The sequence below is a fragment of the Patiria miniata genome, unplaced genomic scaffold, assembly GCF_015706575.1.
Source record: "Patiria miniata isolate m_02_andy unplaced genomic scaffold, ASM1570657v1 HiC_scaffold_20, whole genome shotgun sequence".
Lineage (NCBI taxonomy): Eukaryota > Metazoa > Echinodermata > Asteroidea > Valvatida > Asterinidae > Patiria > Patiria miniata.
The window spans coordinates 16,566,898-16,579,847 of record NW_024037059.1 but is presented as its reverse complement, the minus strand read 5'-3'; the positions used below and the strand labels follow the sequence as shown (position 1 = coordinate 16,579,847).

Sequence of the window (12,950 nt, the reverse complement as noted above, 5' to 3'; positions counted from 1 at the left end):
GTACACACGCTGACATTCCACACCGCGGACACACGTATCTACTCTTATCTTGCTCAACGCTACTTTTTATTTATGTGCCTTTTGAATTCTCCTTTATCCAACGGTAAGAATTCCTGAGGAATTATGATGGTTTTTGTTGGTTCCTTAACCAAACCCATCCAAGGATGAGGTATAGTGTTTTTTCTGCCTCTTATTGGGATGGGGAGAAGATTAATGCACGCCATAAAACTTAAGAGAGTGAGGTCACGAGACGCGCGCCACGATCGTCAAACGAGGCGCTCTGGTAACCGTGTCTTTTGAAGGAAAAGAAAACGCGGGAAAATTCCTGGCAAGCGTGTCAGGCTATTTCGATGACGATTAAAATTGTTCTTTTAATGATCGATATAGATTTTGGTGGTGTCGAAATAGGCGAGTTATTAGGAGGGGTAGAGATTGATGACAATGTCGGTTCGCAGCTCATTAATAACGAGCAGGTTGCGCGAGAATAACATCCTGCTATATGCTCATCAGATCCTTTGATTCCGTACGCATGACGAGTCTATATTACGGCATTTTGTTCACGAACTGTACGGGTAAGGTCTTCAAGGCAAGACGCGATAATAACGGCAACAGTTTGGGGAAAATATTTCACGAGTGTGTTAAGCACGGCAAGAGTGATTCTTGCCTTGCCGAAGAAAAGATGCAGCTACCCAAAAAAAGTTATCCCCCCCACCATAAAAAAAACAATCATCAAATTTCAAATCACCAATTTGTTGTGATCGTTGACTTATATGAAAAAAATACCTCCCAGACTGTACTGTAAAAAAACTCTTCAGAAAATTCAGAGAGATTGAAAATTTATTCCGAAATCGGCATTTTTAGGGGTTGAGAACCAAAGCCCACAAGACCACCAAACACCAGGTGTGTCGTGACACGCCACCAAAAAAAAAAGTTTCATCTGAAAAAACACATTTCCTTAAAAGCGAAACACACAACTAGGGTGGACCTAGCACTCAAAGTGGGAGTTCGCTGTCATTGACAAATGACCGCCTTTCACCAACTCGACGCTGAGGGAGTCCCACATAACGGTCGACCATTGGTGTGCAGCGAGGGTAAACAGTAAACAACATTCCTCCCCACCTTTTTGAAGTTTGAACCTCTTACCTTTTTACTTTCTGATTCCTGAGCGGTCTCGGAGTCTGAGATGCTTTCCCTGAGGTGAAGACCTCGGTCAAGATCGTCAACATTCGGTAGTACGACCTGGCAGTTTCAGGTAGGGAAGTGAGGTGACAAATTACGAGCGGTCTCGTGCTCCGCAAAGACTGGCCCCAGATACACTCTTGCGGTAAGTTCAAGTCCATCAGTCAAACAAAACTAAACCGGAACTTGGCTGGGGAAAAAAACACAACCATTTTTTGACAATTTTGACAATTTTAGAGTGATGGGCGACGCTGGGAATAATCCAATAATACCGCTGACTCTTTCTCTGCTTTAGATCAATAGGAATCGGCTCTGGATTATTTACAGCATAAAAGTTGAGGGCTTGTCAAAATAACCGTCAATTCAAAAATAACTTTGATTTTGTGTGTGTGTTAACTTTCAGATACACGCTTCCGTGAGCGGTTTCTGCTTCCAGTCCCGCGGAGAGTTCAGGTCATGAGTCTATCTTGGACTTCGGACACTACGATCTCAATTCACTAAGAACGAGAAGTATAACACCGGGTCATAAGTATGCAGATAATCCAATTTACAACAAAGGTCTTAAGTTCACGTACTGGTAGGAAATAATCATGACATAATGTTTCAAACTAGTTACCGCAATTACATAATGCAGTCAGCTTTGATGGAGGAAGTCAAAAGTTTAAAACATCGAAACGTGCTATGTTGACTCAAATCTTAGCAGAAAAGTTTCAGCATGGATAACAAACCCGCCCGTGTTCGTCCAATTATGCTCGGACCCGAATTTACACAGCGTTATGATTAACGGAAACCCCATGTTCATTTTTGAAAACACTGGAGTAATTGTAGCAATCATGTTACCGGGTAACATTTCCCAGGACGAAAACAACCCTTTCCTTCAGGTGATTAAACTGTTTAAACTCTTGATTGTAATATTGGTTCCCTTGTGTGTATTCAGGTAATTGGAATCTTAACTGTTAGTTAAGATATTATGGTAAAAGGGGACGTTTTCCTGTTATTGAAATGATATTTTGGTCATGAATCATCCGCAATAACTTGGCCGATCAACGATCAGAAACGATCCGTGTCTGTAACCGATGAAAAAGACGTGCCGTGCAGCCATCAACGCTCACTCACACATGAGGCTAGCAAATATGGTTCTACCTAGGAATTCATCCTGAGGTTTCTCTACTGCATATATATCAATTTCTGATCTTAGAACAACACAATTACGGACTGATGCGTGCCAGATGCGGCCAGCTCGAAATTTCACACGAATTTCCACACTGAACCGCCGCGGAACTAATGCGAGGAAACAAGTGCCGACGACCCCAGCCTAGCGTGGCCCGATCGGGGTTAGCCCCGTGGGGGAAGGGGGGCAACGGGGGCGCAGTGCGCGCACGGGAAGGGTCTCTTCACTGCCTTGCCGGCTAATCAAGTTTGACTGATTTTTATTATTCAATTTTCTTGGCCGGGCGATTGAGACGTGGATCTGGATCGAAGGTGAGGAACCTGCCAGCAAAATAAGTCTGGTCAAGCTAGACTGGCCTGCAGTCCTCTCAATGATACGGTACACGCTGGCTGCATGATATTACATATAAATTACATGATAACAACAAACAAAACGATGAGATGGCACAAAGTTTAGTGGAAGGTTTAATTCCACTCCGACATGGCCTCACCCGATCTGGAAAACTCAAAGATACCCTTTCGATATCTCTGAAAAATAGGCATAATTAATTGGCTTGCTTAGTGACGGTAAACAGAAAAACCGCTTCGTGTCATCAGAGTCTCTGAAGAGAAACAAGGACAAAAGATTTTGAGAATAACGTAACTCCAACGACTCTTGAGTAGAAAAAAAAGGCACAGTTAACGCCACGAGCAAAATAAAAAGACATTCTAGGTTAAAGTTACTGAGATTAAAGATTAGTAATTACTTATCAGCTAGCTGGACTTTGATGCGTGTCACGCAACAATATGCCGTATCTCACGTACCAGAAGCATCCATCATGGATCAAAAACTACATGTAACAAAGTTTCAGACGATTTTTTTCAATGGAATCGGAAACGAGAACAAATTGAATATCCTTGTCCCGTCCTGGTGTGAATTTGTTAGTCAGTGAGGTGGCTGATGATTAAGGCCTCCAACATTAGCTGCTGGTTAATGTTGGCTGCAAACCAGCTGTGGATTTGTCCTGGTACATCTTGCAATTCACCGTCAGAAGTCCCTGTTGTGATCGGTAGCTGTTAGTGTTCTACATGATATGGGAAGTACACACTTTGTAACACTTCCCAGACTTAGTTGTGCTTGCGAAATAACAGCTTGTATAGGCTGTTCAAAGTTTGTCAGGAGATGCACTAGTTATTGTTATTAACCAGGAACAAACTCAAAATGAAGGAACTTCTGGGTGTGGCAAAAAGTCTAGCACAAGAAACAATGATATTTGCCAGATTTTAAAGACAATTACCTCTATGGTTATTGTTTATACCTAAACGCCTGGGTCCTCCCCTAAACGGGTAGAAAATAATTCGAACTACCGAGGTGGCGTTTGAACAACTAGCAGAGCAAATCCTACCTATCTGCCCACGTATTATCACTCCTTGTTTCAAAAGCAGTGAGTTGAATGCAGTAACAAGAAAACGGCTCCTGGCTCTGACGACATTACCTATTGACATATAATGGAAGAAGACAACATAATTCAAAGACGTCCTTATCGTCACTTAATATCAATTTTAAAACTATATTCATGTTTTGACCCCCCCCCCCCAAAAAAATCTTTTTGACAGTATATCATCTGTAAGTTTCCTAAAACTCAGTTTAAAGCTCAGTGTACATTTCAAATAGCTGGTCATTCACCCATCCAACGCCCCCTGTTAACCTGCACTTAAGGCTTGCCACCTGTTCAAAAAGGAAATAAATCGTAGACAAATTGGCTGAGAAAACAGGTGGAATTGTTAAGTGCTTTCAGTTTTAATCTGACGGATTTCCAGGCAGGTTTAACAGGTATAGTCTATCTGGTTGTCAGAAATTAAAGGATGTCACAATGCTACTTCATTTGAGACTTTGTGTACCTTTGCAATACCTAAACGATGATAACGAAACATGTAAGCCGCGTCATTGAGAGTATCATCCGTTGTTCAACGAAGCCCGCAACGTTTGATGTATATGAGCGTGCAAATTGTATGCGACCCCACGCGCCAGCCAATCGGAGTCGACTTTAGAAACTGAGACGTCATTTACAGCAGAAATTCGGCCTAAGCTGTTGATTGGTCAAATGACTGCCATGTTTTTGTCATACAACAACGAGTTACCAAAGACCCGATAGAAGGCGCCCGCTGATTGGTCAGAATCTGCAAATCAAAACGCGGTCTTGTTTTGCATAATTAATCGCCGAAACTGCTCGCTATATCATAGACGCTTGCTTTGCAAGTGTCAAGTTCCATAGACTAAACCATAGGTTGCGTGAGATAAATCTTCGCAGTACAGCCAAAACCAAACCAAATAAACTCACTTATAAAATCTAGTACTTGTAGTAGACTGGGTGTGATTCTATTGCCGCCCCTCACTTCCATGAAGTTATAGTCAGGCCGTCATCTAAAAACCACAGCAGGTCCCTTGGCTCCCGTTACCTTAATTACCACTAATCAATTGACCAATTAAATTGATAGTTACCCCTTCTAATTAAGCGGCCTCGGCAGCAGGAAAGCACAGTCTGGACCTAAGATTGAGCATGATTTGAAACATACACTCACAGTTACAAATGGCGCCTTTAGGACTCCGTTGCAACTCATTTGCATTATTGGCGCGTCTTTTTTCGCGGATGTTTCTAGGGGACTGGATCATTAACAATGGTGCAAAATTTTGGTAAATTGAATTTCCCCTGTTGCAGACCAACGGAGGTCTGATGGTTGTAATGTCTGTATTGTTACCGTAACTTTTAGGCTAGGTATAAACAGGACTAAAGACGGGGCCCTGAGGCTGAAGGGTACCTCTTTGAAAAGATGGGTGGGGTGCGACCCGCTAAATTATTGACAGCCGGTAGGTGCCGGGATCAAATTTGCTCTCTGACAGCCGCTCATTGTCTTTTTCGTTCCATCAATTTTGTAGGAACGCGCCCAGTAATATGCCAAAGTACAACTTTTGCATTAATCATTGAGTTTGTAAAATTGTTTTGATCTCATCTTTTCGGATGACAAGCGCTTCTTCTTATTCCTCTTCAGTCAAATATCATCACCATCAGTCGACTGCACCACAGTCGGCCACATAGTTCCATCTGGCTTCATCTGCTTTTTTATATTTTATTGTAGCTGGGTTTATGTAGAGTGCTTTATCATACAAACTATAAAAAAAAGTTTACTCGTAAACTGTGGCACGCCATGTGAAGGTAGTTCCGCAAAGATTGAAACTGTAAACCTTCATCTTTGTTCGCTTTAACACGGTAGGCCAACGGGTTCTCCCATACTAGGCCTTCCTTAGGGAGTGAGGGGGTTTACGGACCCCGTCCCCTGCTTGCCAAGTCACACCAATAGTTGCTACAGTTGAGTGGCAGTTGCTTTTTCCGCAAACACCATTGTGCGTGATAGCGAGGACACGGGAGGACGGATGGGACGAATTAGACTTCGCCGCCGACAGAGGGCCTGTCCCCTCGGTCTAGCCACATTGCTTCTGTCCGGCCAAATTGGACTTGACAAATAGCGCGAACATCGAGTTTGGGGAGAAAGAGTGAAGTATTTAGCGGGTGGGTAGGTAAAAACACTTTGGGGAGTTATCAAGGGTCAACTATTGGTCATTCTTCCGCCATTTATGGCCCTATGACGATGGGGACTAGAATGACCAAAAGGGGGACGGATCTCAAGGGGTCTTTGGTGCTCATAACTTATTATGGTTTCAGAATTGGGTTGTTGGCCAATAAGTAAATGTGAGTTGCCAAAATGAACCATTGGTTCCTTAATGCAAGAAAAAGCTTACTTATCACGTTTTCCAATGCTTGTCTCATATTGCCCATTCCTAAGACGAAAAGGGTCAAATCATATCGCAAGTCATGTATTTTTTTACCAAGTACTTGGAAAATTTGAACAAAGAAGTCATAGTTCCAGACGGTACCAACTGGATCAATCAATTTGCTAAATTTCTGCCTCAGATGCAATTTAAAAAGTAGAACCTAACATTAAAGCAATTGGACTAGTTCAAAAGGGTGACGTTCAAGCATTCAAGAGCCTGCTACAATGGTTAAAAACACCCCCTCAACATAAGCCCCTCCCACCTCGCAGCCCCTACCTAACAAGCCTTGTTTACAGTGAAGAGAAAAGGCAGTATTCTAATTTTTTCCCCCGGTTTTGAGTTAATCACTATGTATTGCATTTTCACAGATGAACGAGGTTCAAACTGGCTACTTTGGCCAATCTATCATCCTCCTTAAAAGGGGTGTGGCTAAAGGCGGTTCCAACGCTTCAGTGAATGACCCTGAACGGATGTTTCATTTGAAAAGCCTAATTTGGGATGTGTGCAAAAACCGTTCACCAAAAGGTGTTCAATCATAACATAACTGGTGAATATATAGCAGGCGGTCATGACCGAATGTTGGGGGGTGAACAAAAGAAATAAAATCGGCAAGACGTGTGGCATTTTGGTCCCCAAATGATGATTAGTGATAAATCATGAGTTGAAGGGACTATCTGGCCAATGTTAGACACACACTGATAGATTAAACCCTACATCCCCTAAGTATTTTATCTTACAGGTGCAAGAAGGGGCATGGAAGTAATCGGGACAGGTCGCGGTTGTGTTGAACCCCTCAACAAATGGTTCATATTTCCTCATTTCTGAATGTGTGAAGGTAGATGGCAAGCGCGGCCCAGCGTGCACAGCCAGGTCCGGGACACGGGCGTTGTGGGAGCAAAACCAGCCGAGTCTGGCGTTGTAATCCGCCGATTCCCGTAATTTATTTGACAATGTTTCTGATGGAAACGGAAAGTGCGTTTGATACCCTGTTCCCTTGGACACGTAAATTATTGCACCCATGGGAATTCAGCCCTTATGGAATTAGGAAGTCCGCATGCGTGGAATTATACCAGAATAATTATAAACTCATGCGGGGCTACGTGACTCACTCTCCTGCTGACAGCTTTTCATAATTCTAGGACAAAAAATATCGGCAAACTTCCGTCACATTTCGCGCGGGCCTCTATCTGACGGGCAAAGCTGCAGTGCGGTGGGGATTGAGGTTAACCTATGTTATTTTATGTCATTACAGCCATTTTACCTGTTCACTTTGCCTGTCACATTATTTTGGGCCTGATTCTAATAACCTGTGTTTTTACTGCGCACAATAATTGACGCCATATTGGCACCTGTCGTTCAAACAAGAAGCTTTGCACGTGACTGGTTTGGGCTCTTTGTGTAGAAACTATAGATGGCGCTGTATTGACTACTCACGAGAGCGTGGGTGAAGGACACATCGAGCGTGTGCAGCAATTCGCGCGCGTATTATGTGCAGCAATTCACGCGCATATTAATATGTGCAGCAATTCACGCGCGTATCGCACGCAATTAAGCGTGTCAGCCAGTGCATGCTGTGCACGCACAAACCTGTAGCATCTGCGCGTGGGACAAACGCGCCTGACCCGAGTGACGCACGGCGGTAATGGCGCTGGAGTGTCCTTCAATATTGGCGCTCTTTCATTTCCACCTTTGATGGGGTAATTGAATGCAGATTCCAAACGGATAGTATTTAAATGACATGAGTATCAGCTGGACTTTGGTTCCTCATCAATACCGTAATCCCATCAAATACTGCGTCTACTCTATGACTTTGGACTTCACAGACTTGTAACTTTGATGAAGTAATTTGCAGGGCTTGGCTGTACAAGTTGTTTCATGTAGACCGGACGTGGTACAGGATTTGCCTTACAGTCGTTAAGCCCTGATAAAGACATGAGACATCTCTCCAAGCTCAGCAGTAATTGTCGACACTCACGAAACATTGACCTCCAGTATAGCTTCCCCTTTCCCCCAGAAATAATCACTCTCACCCTTCAGAAGAATCTGTGTTTATCTTATCTCGCAGGATCATCTGAACCGACCAAATGCAAGAGAAGGGGTGATTTGTGGCTGCTTCAAATCGCGTTGGACGTCTCCTAAGTGTGGCGTCAGACAGAATGTTCCGGTTTTGCTGTGGATCGGACACGAGCGGTCTGGAAGCTGCTAGCGAGGCAGTACCGGGGCAAGCGTGGGTAGCTGCCCCGTGCCACCTCAGGCCATTGACACGCTAGGGTTTTTAATTGTCGGAAGCGTGTTATAATCTTGTTTGACACGGCACAGATTGATAGATAAATTCACGCACTGCTACCAATTGCGGTAGTTCGTGGATGACAAGACCCAAATGCTGAAAGTTATTATAGGAAACAAATAAATGGGAAAAGCAGCTAAATCGTGTTACGGGAAATGAAAACACATTTCAACTGAGTACATAGACATTGCACAATCTTTCTACTGCGTGCAACAACCGGTAATTTGTCTCACATCAAAGTTATACAATACTACTAGCACACTGTATGCTTTTCCTAAAATGTAAATTCTCTCAATCACGAAGACGCTTTTACTACAATATTTCTATATATCGTAAATCATTGTGTTGTACATTTTATTTCCTTTTTGTCACTCAGGTATATATTGTACAGTGTACATGTGTAAATTATGCATTGTATAATGTGGTAACACATCATGGCATTTCAACTTATCTTTGACACAGTTGAAGTCTTATACAGTTACATATACTACCGACTGTCGCGCCTTTTTGAAACGTGCCATCAGATTGGTGGTTTTTGAGACTTGGCCTTAAAGATTCCTACAAGTGTGGGGAATAATCAAATTATGCCGCCAAATATAATAACATGACAAAGGCTACAAGATCCATCATGCCTGTTCATCTGTCCAGTACACCGCTCATACTTGGTGGATGAGATGGCGGGGAATACCTGTATCCTTTGTTCATTACTAATCAGTCCCCAAAGACTCAACTCTGCTTTTGCCCAGAGGGCCAAAGTCTGGAGACCCGTACCCCCTTCGATGTATTCAAATCAGTTGGGGTCAAGTTGATGCATTTAAAACAGCACTGTATGCCCTAGTAAATTGATATCTATAATCATTATACCACCCCAGTGTAAACTACTGCGATGCGAAAAGGAATTCGGTGATTAAATTTATTGTATCATTACGCGGTGATAGTCCAACTATTGCTGTCTTTAGGGAGTAGTTTAGATGTTCTGTCATTTGGGGGGGGGGGGGTAACCGGGGCGCAGTAATCGTAAAAATGTACGCCGCGGTTAAAGGGGATTCAACTTACCGGAGCCCGCTAAATAACTGCAGGGTTCACGTAATGGTGTCATGGGTGCCACACGGCGAGTCCGCGTGCCGGACTTACCAGGTACTTTCGGAGTATTTTACGATCAGTTCAGTTTTTGTTTTGCCGAGTCTCGGAGCTGTCGTTGTTATCTTAACCTACGAGACCCCCATATATTTTTTTCATACCACTTTCGGTTAATACTTAATAAATTTTACGACGCCCTTTGGTCCTGTTGCTTAGGACGCGGCGCGGTAAAGTCAGAGACCGAAACTAAGACAGAGATAAGTCGGTTTGTGCCAGCAAGCTTTAAACCGAAGTAAAATTCACGAACCAGCTCTTTTAACAATAAAAAAGATCAGAATTAAAATGATCGATTTCCAATCTTTGCGTGAAGGATTTTGTGACTGCATGTGCCTTTTTGCATCATTCTCTCGGCATTCAATTTTACTCTATAGATCTCTTCAGTAGGCCTTCTCAATACTATTCTTAAAAGTTCCTCTGTATCTCTTTGTTAACGTTGTTGGCCGGTTAAAAGTTACACCATCACAACTTACCGAGGTATACAGGCACATACAGTGGAGTTCAATTATAATGAGTGGAACGAAACATTACACATAGCACAGAATGTCTCTTCCCAAAAATAGAGCCTGAAAGTTGACCCCTGGTGGCGCGCTTCCGGACCCCTCGAATAGGTTAGCGTGTAAAAGTCGGAGTTTTAAAAATTAATTTTGGTACATTGATTTCTAAAGAAAATCACCCTCGGAAATGGCCTTTGTAAAATCTCAATTTATGCATGAAACTGAAAAATCGCATGACGTGAAAGAGAAATATCGTGCAATAAATTGACCTCTCACTTCTGAAAATCTAAATACATGACGACTAGTGGGACTCGAAGCACTCATACAAAGATGAACATTTACGAAATAATTTGGTGGCGGTCATATCGTCATTGGGTAAAAACTGAAACTTACATAATAAGACTAAAAAGTAAAATGTCTTTTGGGGCACACCATTTTTAAAAATAAACTCGAGGGACAACTTTTAATAAAATGACCGTTGATATATAAGAACTGTATTGAAATATGGTTCAAGCAAGCCCGACTAAGAATCCATCGGATGTAGGTAGGTAAATCTTTGCGTCGTTATCATTCTTTTTATCATACCCATCTCCAACTGATTCCTCATCATTTGCTCTTTTGGGAATGCCAAGATAAAACTCCAACATGAATGTTTCTCCGGGTGATTAGGCCTACGGTTAGAAATCACTCTGTCAAAAATTATAGCAAGAGTCTGCTGAAACGGCAAGTCAGTGTAAAATGCCCATAGAAATTAGAAGGGTCACGGAGGGGTCCGGAAGATCAAAAACAAAATGGCGTACTTTCAGGCTCCATACCCATAGACCTTCCCAGCTCATGCCCAGTGCACCCCAACGCAACAACCCCACAACAGATCGTCCTAAGAGGTCATCTAGGAATTCCTGACCTTGGTAAAATAAAAACACAACTGACCTTGGTCCCTGTCCCTAAGTTATATTTTAAACAATAAAATTAAAGGCCTGTTTTGGAAAACGGCCACTAGCACTAGCATAGGCGGCCTAGGCATATATGCCTGAAAAGGTTGAGTGACATTGTAGTTCATACTTTGTAAAACACATAAATAAAACAAAATGGCCGGTCGAAAAATAAACATACAAACGGGAACAAGTGAAAGATCGCGCACAACATACATTTTAGTTTTCACCACGTGCATCAGCACCATGACGCCATCTTGGAGCAATTGTGTTCAGAAAGTTAAGGTCTTTTTACCATTTCGACCCAACTAACTTAGCCTAGCGTTTTCAGTGACTAATAAAAACAAACCTAGCATTCGTGAGAGTCAAAAACTTACCCATTTAACGACTTTTCCTGTTCGATCTACCCTTCAGACTGGCGCCATTTTTTAAAAAAGTTACAAGTCTCGCACTTTGCAGGTTCTGACTGGTTGCTATGAATACCGCCCTCTGTTGTTATCAAGAAAGTTATGAATAATCCGTTCATCGGCCTCGACGCACGCGTGCAATAAATTCAATAAATTGGGCATATTTGAAATGTATCTGAATATTCCAAAAATTATGATGGGTCAGAATTTGTTTTTTCCTATTCCATTCCAATTCCCTTTCTCAAAAATGGTGGAATGCAAAAATCTGTCATTTCTTCGATGATAACTTTATTTTAATTCCAACAGAGAGTCATCAGAACACGTCAGATAAAACAATGTGACAATGACAGGCAATGCTTAATCTATGCCAGAAAATAAAACTTCAGCTGTACATTCTCTGCTATTTACATTTTTACAGCACAATTAAAAAAAAAAAAATCAGGATTTCTAACTTGTGAAGAATTGCTTAGATATTTATTAGTGAAACTGTTGCTGCTGTGTTATGTGTATAGGCGACTATATCTGTAAATTTGGACAAAAAAATTTGACAAGAGCCTTCAGTGAGATCAATTAGAAGTGAAAAATACTCAAGAATAAAGCACGACTGTGCTCTAAATTATCTCCTTATTTTATGTAACCTGTAAAAGAAGCTGGCCATAAATGATTTCAAACAAGTTACTCTCAATACAATAGTTTTGCAGGGCATGCAGAGATAAACAGTACAGAAATTGAAAATTGTACATAAGCAGATTACAAAACCTACGTTGCAGGCAGCTTTAAGTCGAGAAACACGAATACAAATGCATTCTTTTCACTTAGTCTTTAAACAGGCCTTAACATACCTTAAGAAACAGGAAAAACCTCATGAGCTTATGTAGCTCTAAGCACACAAATCTACTAAGCAAGGTGGAATCTCGCTAAGTAAAATTAGGTCACAATTCAATGTGTCATAATATGTTGCTAGTGCATGGTCGCGTGCGTGCTGATTTCTACAAAGCACACATTAGATAAGTAACATTTGATGCTTAAAAATTCTATAGAGTCCCCATTGATAGACCCCAAAAAGCTCAACAATGTCTACTGTTTAAGCCTTCTGTATGATTTCAGCCAGCTAGGCTTGTCTTGCTCAAACAAAGCGACCGCACACTATCCGTCTCATTGTTGAACCCAATATATTAAAATTCAAATAAGCGCGTTCCAATTTTCATATGTAGTGAAATAAAATGACCAGTTATACTTTTTAAACATGAGGCAACAATTACCTTCTATAACATATTTAATAATGCAATTTAGAAAATAAATCTAACATAAAATGTCTTTATTTTTTGTAATTGTATGACTTACAAAATTATGTACATTTAAAACAAATGAAAGGTTTCTTGATGCATATTTGTTCGATGTTTTCATTGAACGTTAAAAAATCTCTTCCTACCAAACATTTTATGTTTTATCAAATGTAAGCAAAATACAGCTGCTTATACTTTGTGTATTAATACACCTAATTTCTGCATCATTTTTTTTCTCGTAAAA

The 12,950-nt window shown here is 41.5% G+C and overlaps 1 long non-coding RNA gene across 1 annotated transcript in view; it reads right to left on the bottom strand.

The window, feature by feature from the left end:
- Positions 1-11,474, bottom strand: part of LOC119727610 — a 34,687-nt gene extending 23,213 nt beyond the window's left edge. The window contains exons 1-2 of the long non-coding RNA XR_005270989.1: positions 11,391-11,474; positions 1,144-1,369 (exon numbers count right to left, since the gene is read on the bottom strand). This is a non-coding gene — a long non-coding RNA (uncharacterized LOC119727610). The remainder of the gene's footprint in view (positions 1-1,143; positions 1,370-11,390) is intronic.
- Positions 11,475-12,950: the final 1,476 nt, after the last annotated feature.